We start from the raw sequence: 9,416 nt of genomic DNA on the forward strand, positions 1-9,416 counted from the left end.
AAATTCTTTGAAAAGTAAAACCTTCCAGATCGAACCAGGAAGAAATAGAAAATATTAACAGACCCATGAGCACTGAAATTGAAACCATGATCAAAAATCTTTCAATAAACTAAAGCCCAGGGACAGATGGCTTCATAAGTGAGTTCTACCAAGCACCTAGAGAAGAGCTAATATGTAACCTGCTCAAACTCTACCAGAAAATTGCAAAGGAAGGAAACATCCCACTCATTCTACAAGGTTACCATTACTCTGACACAAAAACAAGACAAAGATACCACCAAAAAAGAAAATTATAGGCTAATATCAGTGATGAACAGAGATGCAAATATCTCCAACAAAACTCTAGCAAAGAGAATCCAAAAAGACATTAAAAGGATCATACAACATGATTAAGTGGGGTTTATCCCAAGGATGCAAGGATTCTTCAATATACACAAATCAATGTGATGCATCATATTAACAAACTGAAAGTTAAAAACCATATAATCATCTCAATAGATGTAGAGAAAGCTTTTCAACAAAATTCAATATCCATTTATGATAAAAGCTCTCCAGAAAGTAGGCATAGAAGGAACCTATCCCAACATAATAAAGGCTGTATATGACAAACTCACAGCAAATATTATTCTCAATGGTGAAAAACTAAAATTATTTCCTCTAAGATCAGGACAAGACAAGGATATCCCCTCTCACAACCATTATTCAACATAGTTTTGGAAGTCTTAGCCACGGTAATGAGAGAAGAAAAAGAAATAAAAAGAATCCAGGTTGGAAAAGGAGTAAAATTCTCATTGTTGCAGAAGACATGATACTATACATGCAAGCATGTGTGCTAAGTCATTTTAGTTGAATCCAACTCTTAAGTGACCCTGTGAACTGTAGCCCACGTGGCTTCTCTGCCCATGGGATTTTCCAGTCAAGAATATTGGAGTGGGTTGTCATGCCCTTCTCCAGGGGATCTTCCCAACCCACGGATTGAATCTGTGTCTCTTACATCTCCTGCATTGACAAGCAGACTCTTTACCACTAGCACCACATGGGAAGCCTGATGCTATACATAGGAAACTCTAAAGATGCCACCAGAAAGCTACTAGAGCTAATCAATGAACATAGTAAAATTTTAGGATATAAAATTAACACACAGAAATCCTTTGCATTCCTATATACTAACCAAAAAAAAAAAAATCAGAAAGAGAAATGAAGGAAACAATTCCATTCACCTTTGCAACAAAAAGGATAAAATACAATAGGAATGTAACCACCTAAAGAGACAAAAGACCTGTATGCAGGAAACTATAACACACTGATGAAAGAAATCAAAGATGACACAAACAGATGAATATTCTTAAACTGGAAGAATAAATGTTGTGAAAATGACTATACTACCCAAAGCAATCTACAGATTCAATGCAATCCCTATCAAACTACCAAAGGTATTTTTCACAGACTAGAACAAAAAACTTGAAACTAGAACACTCTTTTTTTAATGTATTGTTGTATTTTTATTTTTGTGCCAGGTCTTCCTTGGAGTTGGCAGATTTTCTCTAGTTGCTGCAAGTGGAGTCTACTCTCGAGTTGCAGTTCGAGGGCTTCTCATTGTAGTGGCATCTCTTGTTTAGTGTGGACTCTCGGGCACTCCAGCTTATTAGTTGTGGCCCCTGGGCTTAGTTGCCCCTGGGCATGCGGGATCTTCCCAGACAGGGGATTGAACCTGTGTCCTCTGTATTACAAGGCAGATTCTTAACCACTGGACCACCAGGGAAGCCCTAGAACACTTTTTAACACCATTTGTTGTTATTTTTTAGTCTCTAAGTCATGTCTGACTTTCTGTGACCCCGTGAAGAGCAGCACACCAGGCTTCCCTGTCTTTCACTATCTCCCAGAATTTGCTCAAGCTCCAACTCTGCATTTGAGTCAGTTCTAGTGAGATGGATGAACCTAGAGCCTATTATACAGAGTGAAGTAAGTTAGAAAGAGAAAAACAAATATCATATGTTAATGCATATATATGGAATCTAGAAAGATGGTACCGATAAAATTATTTGCAAGGAAGGAATGAAAACACAGATGTAGAGAATAGACCTATGGACATAGAGGGGTAAGGGGATAGTGGGACAAATGGAGAAAGTAGCATCAACATATATACACTACAATGTGTAAAGTAGATAGCTGGTGAGAACTTGCTATATAACACAGGGAGCCCAGCGTGGCACTCTGTGATCACCTAGAGGGTGGGGCTGGGGGAGGAGGGAGGCTCAAGAAGGAAGAGGTATACACACAGTTATGACTGATTCACCTTGTTGTATGGCAGAAACCAACACAAAATTGTAAAGCAATTTTCCTCCAATTAAAAAAAAATAAAAAAACTCTCAAAATTAGTACAGTACAGAAATCTGTTGCATTTCTATATACTAGCAATGAACTATCACAAACAGAAATTAAGAAAGCAACCCCATTTACAATCACATCAAAAAGAACAAAATACCTAGGAATAAATTTGACTAAGGAAATAGAAGACCTCTTTTTGGAAAACTACAAAACACTGATGAAAGAAATTGAAGACAACACAATCAGATGGAAAAATATGGATTTAAAGAGTTAACATTATTAAAGTCACTTTTATACCCAAGGAACCATACAGATCCAGTGCAATCCCAATCAAATTACCAATGGCAGTTTTCACAGAACTAGAACAAAAAATTCAAAAACTTGTATGGAAGCACAAGAGGCCTCAAATAGCCAAAACAATTTAAAGAAAGCAAGCACAATCCTGGAGGTACAACACTCCCTGATGTGAAAGTATACTACAAAGCTACACTAATCAAAACAGTAGAGTGATGGAACAAAAACACATACCGAGATCAATGGAATAAAACAGATTCCAGAAATGAATCCACACTTTAAGGGTAATTAATCTGATAAAAGTGGCAAGAATTACAGTGCATAAAAGACAGTCTCAACAAGTGGTGTTGAGAAAAGTGGACAGCTATGTGAAAAAAAAACAAACAGGTCTACTTTCTGACACTACATACACAAATAAATTCAAAATGAATTAAAGACTTAAATGGAAGACTTAAAAGCATAAAACTTCTAGAAGAAAACTAGCACTATACTACTTGACAGCAGTCTTCACTATAGTTTTTTGGATATATCTTTTCAGGTAAGAGAAACAAAAATTAAAATAAAAAGATAGGATTTCATCAAACTCAAAATCTTTTGCACAGCAAAGGGAACTATCAACAAAACCACAAGGCCACCTACTGAATGGGAGACTTTATTTGTAAACAATATATCTGATAATGGGTTGATATCCAAAATATACAAAGAATTCATACAACTCAGCATCAAACAAGCAAGCAACACAGTTGAAAAATCAGTAGAGGGACTGAAGGAATATCTTTCTGAGGAAAACATACAGATGGCCAACAGGCTTGTGAAAAGTTGTTTAACATAACTAATCACCAGGGAAATGCAGTCAAAATTATAGTGAGATATCATCTCACATCTGTCAGAATAGTTATTATGACAGATTATTATTATGACAGTTATTATTCATTACAGTGACAAATAACAAGTCTTCATGAGGATGCAGAGAACCCTTGTGCACTATTGGTAGGAATGTAAATTGGTGTACCCACTATGGAAAAAAACATGGAGACTTGCAAAAAATAAAGAATAAAACTACCATATGACCCAGAAATACCACTCCTGAGTGCCTACCCAAACAAAATAAAAATAGTATTAGAAAACATACACACACCCCAATGTTCATGGCAGAACTATTTGCAATAGCCAAAATGCAGAAACAACCTAAATGCCCATCAGTGGATGAATAGATAAAGAAGACATGGCAAATATATGTGATGGGTTATTACTCAGTCATTAAAAAAATGCAATCTTGCTATGTACAACAACATGGATGGACCTAGAGGATATTATTCTAAGTGAAATAAGCCAGACAGAAAGAGACAAATTTAAAAAATTGAAAAAAAGAAAAAAGAAAGAAAAAGACAAATATTTTATGATTTTGTGTGATAAAAAAATCAAATAACAAATATATCAAAAACAAACAATTATAGGTACAGAGAACAAATAGGTATTCTCCAGAGGCAGGGTATAGCAGAAGCAAAGAAATAAGTGAGGGAGATTAACATGTGCAAACTTCCAGTTGCAAAATAAATGAGTCATGTGTAGGGAATGTACATAATGTAGTAAAATGTACAGTGTAGGGAATATAATCAATAAGAATGTAACATGGTGACAAGTATGTATGGTAACAATCATAGCTAGACTTCCGGTGATTGGTTTGAAATGTATAGAAATATTGTTTAAAAAGATGGTACTGATGATCCTACATGTGGGGCAGCAAAGGAGATACAGATGTAAAGAGCAAATTTCGGACTCAGTGGGAGAAGGTGAGGTTGCGATGATTTGAGAGAATAGCACTGAAACATGTACATTATCATATGTAAAATAGATGGCCAGTGCAAGTTTGATGCATGAAGCAGGGCACCCAATGCTCTGGGACAACCCAGAGGGACAGGGTGGGGAGGGAAGTGGGAGTGGGGTTCAGGATGGGGGGGACACATGTATACTTGTGGCCGATTCAGGTTGATGTATGGCAAAAAACATCACAATATTGTAAAGTAATTATTCTCCAATTAAAATAAATAAATTTAAAATAAAAAAAGAAATATCAAATTACTGTGTCGTGTTATAGCAACCAACACAATTTCTTAGGTCAGTTATACTGCAAAAACAGGCAAACTCATAGCAAAAGATGGTAAACCAGTAATCAGGGTGTGGTAGGGGGGAGGGGAATTGAATGAAGGTAGGTGAAAGCTACAAACTTCAAAGCTATAGGATAAATAAGTTCTAGGGGTGTAATGTACAACATGATAAATATAATTACGACTGCTGCATGTTATATATGAAAGTTATTGTGAGAGTAAACTGAGTTCTCATCACAAGAAAAAAAAATTTTTTGTACATCTTTAATTTTGCACCTATAAGAGATGATGGATGCTCACTAAAGTTATTGTGCTTACTACTTCATGGTGGTGTATGTCAATTATGGCTCAAAAAAACTGGAAGAAAAATAATAAAATGCAGACTTTAGCCCCTTCTCCCCAAATAATAAATTAGATTAATTATATAGCATTTTCTGAATTTTCCAGGTCAGAATTTCACAACATATCTAGTCCCAGGGGTATTAGACAAAGTATTGCTAATGTACCTTGAGGGAAAAATAATTTTTAGAGTAGGATTTTTAATCTAGTCAAAATGATTCTTAAATATGAGAACTTCAATAACTACTTTCCTGTATTCAAGCCTTAGTAGTTTTGACAGATAGATCACATGGAGACGTCTATTGGAAGTAACTAGTCAATATGTTAATATTGACTAGGTTAATATGTAAGGAAGATGGAGCTTCCCAGGTAGCTCAGTGGTAAAAGGATCTGCCTGCCAATGCAGGAGATGCAAGAGACACAGGTTTGATTCCTGGATCAGAAAGATCCCCTAGAGAAGGGAATGACTACCCAATCCAGTATTCTTGCCTGGAAAATTCCATGGACAGAGGAGCCTGGTAGATGATAGTCCATGGGATCACAAAAAGTCACGACTGAGCAACTGAGCATACACACCACATATAAGGAAGTCGAGAAAAACTGTAAGCTGAAAGGTAAATAAAAGTGAAAACTTAACCTGACTAGGTGTGTCTGCCTATGTCTTAAGATTAATAAAGCTCAGTCTGAAGAAAAAAGGAGGAAGTATGTCAACATGGTTGAGGGAGGGAGGAAAGACAAAGAATATGATAGTACACTAACATATTTGTCTTAAACGTTAAGTAAGATAGGGGTATGAGTAAAAAGCAAAACAAAAATTACTAACTCCTCCCCCTCAAAAAAAAAATCAAGAAAGGAGAATATAGAAGTATCATAAATTGAAACGAAGAGAAGAAACAAGATAATATATGTTAACTGTCAGCATAGACACAAAGAATCTAACTGGCTAAGCTTAAGTGAAAACTTGGCCAACTTGGATTTAGGAAATCAGCCAATGTATTTTTAACAGAAGATCATTTGATGGTGGAAAATAAAAGAAAAATATTTTATCATAAAATATGTTAAAGAGTACCTAAATAAGAAAACAGTAGCTAAAATATGTAAAGAGTACCTAACAGAAAAGCAGTTTATCTATGTAGTCTAGTTTTAAACAGATCTGAAATAAAAAAGTATCATCAGAACACAACACAATGATAAAAGGTACAACTCCTAGGGAGATACAACAGTTTTAATTGTCTATTTACCTACTAAAAGAAAATATAATAGTATGATTAAGATTGTTTATCTAACATACAGAAGATTCTGAAATGAATATTAAAAAATCTTATATTCTAGTCAAAAAAAATCTTATATTCTAGTCAAGCACATATGAAATATTATTGCATCAGGTCATTCAGAAAGTCTTTCAACAATTCTAAAAGTAGACAATAGAAATCTGCTTGTAATTGCCTCTCCGTGCATCTCTTTTATGCTGTGCCAAAAAAAAAAAAAGTTATTAATTTTCAGGAAAGCAGAAAGTAATTCTAAAAGAGAGTGAAATAACAACTCTGGCAGCAGGTATAGAATGAAGTCTGAAAGAAAAATTAACTGTTTTAAGGGAGGTAAGGAAGCCATGTTTTGTATAACTTCATTTGTGGAATTGAAACGTACTCTGCTCTGTGGGTGTGTGTTTTCAAAGATTAGGATAATATCACACAATATAGTTTTATATCTGGTTCTATTTTTTACTCAGTATTTTTTATGATATTTTATCATGCCCCTATCTGGACTTTTACCCAGGCCCCCACCATAGCCACTAAGTTTCCTGTGCATCTTTTGGGGAAGGAAAGCAAATACTGTCTAAATATAACTCAGGCCGATAGTTGCCTGAGGAATACATTTTAATATCTTCTATTGTCAAAATGCATCTCCCTTTGTTCAAGATTTAGTTATGGTGGAATGAAATGTCTATTATTTGTCTAGGCAGTAAATGTTTAGAATCAAGTTACTGCTGTTTTCACTTTTCTGAATATAGTTGATACCAAGCCATTCCCCCCAAATCCATCCAACCTCCCCTTGTCCTCTTGAGGTTACCAACCAGATACCCAGAGCTCTCAACAAGAATGCCTACTCATCTTACCTCAGTGGAGATGTCTTCCACAGTAGTCCAGATCTTGAGGTTTTCTTTAGAAATATAAAAATCACTGTTTAAGTAGGATGATAAATCAGTAAAGCTCTCAGAGACTGAACTGCCAAGTTGTGTAATCTCCTGAAGGGCAGCGGGAAAAGAAGTATTTTGAAAGATAACAGGCAAAAAGGGAACTGACAAGTCAAAACCCTTGATTTAGTGCTGGCTACCTTGTACTGTACTTTCCCAGAGAGAGGGACGTTATGAAACAGTATTGAGACTCCTCCCACCAATGTTCTTAGCTTTCGATTTCCTCAGTCAGAGAAAACAATTTATTTCCTGTAAATATCTTACTCAAAAACAAAGAATTATGGCAAGGTTACACTCAAATTTGTTTTTAATTATAAATGTTGGCAGATGAAGAGTTCCAAGATTAGAACTTCCTTATCCAGAAGACTTACATGTGAGTCATTAAAAATCTATATTCACTTGAATGACTCTCATATATAACAGAAGTAAGGTGAGTCATCTGGCTACTTAGGCTTATTTACTGTTGTTGGTGCTGCAGTGGCAAGAGAAGAAGTTGGAAGATCCATCTTTCTACTTTCTTCTTTTTTTTTTGTCTGAAACTCCTGGGAGTGATTTTTCTATAAGTTATCTATTGGTTTAAATAGGACCTAAAACATTCACCATTATCTCACTCATCTCACATACTAGCAAAGTAATGCTCAAAATTCTCCAAGCCAGGTTTCAACAGTACATGAATGGTGAACTTCCAGATGCTCAAGCTGGTTTTGCAAAAGACAGAGGAACCAGAGATCAAATTGTGAACACCCGCTGGATCATTGAAAAAGCAAGTGAGTTCCAAAAAGCATCTATTTCTGCTTTATTGCCTATGCCAAAGCCTTTGACTGCATGGATCACAACAATCTGTGGGAAATTCTTAAAGAGATGGGAATACCAGACCACCTGACCTGCCTTCTGAGAAATCTGTATGCAGGCCAAGAAGCAACAGTTAGAACTGGACATGGAACAACAGACTGGTTCCAAATCAGGAAAGGAGTATGTCAAGGTTGTAAATTGTCACCCTGCGTATTTAACTTATATGCAGAGTACATCATGAGAAACACTGGGCTGGATCAAGATTGCCAGGAGAACTATCAATAATGTCAGATATGCAGATGACACCATCCTTGTGGCAGAAAGCCAAGAACTAAGGAGCCTCTTGATGAAGGTGAAAGACATGAGCGAAAGAGTTGGCCTAAAGCTCAACATTCAGAAAACTAAGATCATAGCATTCGGTCCCTTCACTTCATGGAAAATAGATGGGGAAACAAGCAAAACAGTGACAGACTTTATTTTGGGGGAAGCCCAAATCACTGAAACAGTTCTGTTCATACTGTTCATGGGGTTCTCAAGGCAAGAATACTGAAGTGGTTTGCCATTCCCTTTTCCAGTGGACCATATTTTGTCAGAACTCTCCATCATGACCTGTCCGTCTTGGGTGACCCTACACGGCAAGGCCTATAGTTTCACTGAGTTCAATAAGGCTGTGATCCATGTGATTAGATTGGTTATTTTTCTGTGATTGTGGTTTTCAGTCTGTCTGTCCTCTGATGGAGAAGGATAAGAGGCTTATGGAAGCTTCCTGATGGGAGAGGTTGACAGGAGGAAACTGTATCTTTTTCTGATGGGCAGGGCCATGCTCAGTAAATCTTTAATCCAATTTTCTGTTGATGGGTGGAGCTGTGTTCCCTCCCTGCTATTTACCTGAGACCAAACTATGGTGGAGGTAATGAAGATAATGGTGACCTCCTCAAAAGATCCCATGCAAGTAATGCTACACTCACTTGCCCCCAAACCTGAAGCAGGCCACCACTGACTCATGCCTCCACTGGAGACTCCTGAACACTCACAGGCAAGCCTGGTTCAGTCTCTTGTGGGCTCCCTGCTCCTTTCTCCTGGGTCCTGGTGCACACAAGGTTTTGTTTGTGCTCTCTAAGAGTCTGTTTCCCAGTCTTGTGTAAGTTCTGGCAGCTCTGTGGTGGGGTTAATGGCGACCTCCTCCAAGAGGGCTTATGCCATTGCACCCACAGCCCCTGTCCCTGTGGCAGTCAACTGCTGACTCACACCTCCACAGGAGATGCTTTCGAACACTGAAAGATGAACTCCCCAGGTCGGTAGGTGCCCAATATGCTACTGGAGATCAGTGGAGAAATAACTCCAGAAAGAATGAAGAGACG

The 9,416-nt window shown here is 37.0% G+C and overlaps 1 protein-coding gene across 1 annotated transcript in view; it reads right to left on the bottom strand.

Moving 5' to 3' along the window:
* LOC110132545 (interferon-activable protein 203-like) overlaps positions 1 to 7,429 on the bottom strand; it is a 44,547-nt gene extending 37,118 nt beyond the window's left edge. The window contains exon 1 of the mRNA XM_020885975.2: positions 7,186 to 7,429. The gene's annotated coding sequence lies outside the window, so the exon portion shown is untranslated. The remainder of the gene's footprint in view (positions 1 to 7,185) is intronic.
* Between the last annotated feature and the right edge of the window lie 1,987 nt (positions 7,430 to 9,416).

Source organism: Odocoileus virginianus, chromosome 5 (assembly GCF_023699985.2).
Source record: "Odocoileus virginianus isolate 20LAN1187 ecotype Illinois chromosome 5, Ovbor_1.2, whole genome shotgun sequence".
Taxonomy (NCBI): Eukaryota; Metazoa; Chordata; class Mammalia; order Artiodactyla; family Cervidae; genus Odocoileus; species Odocoileus virginianus.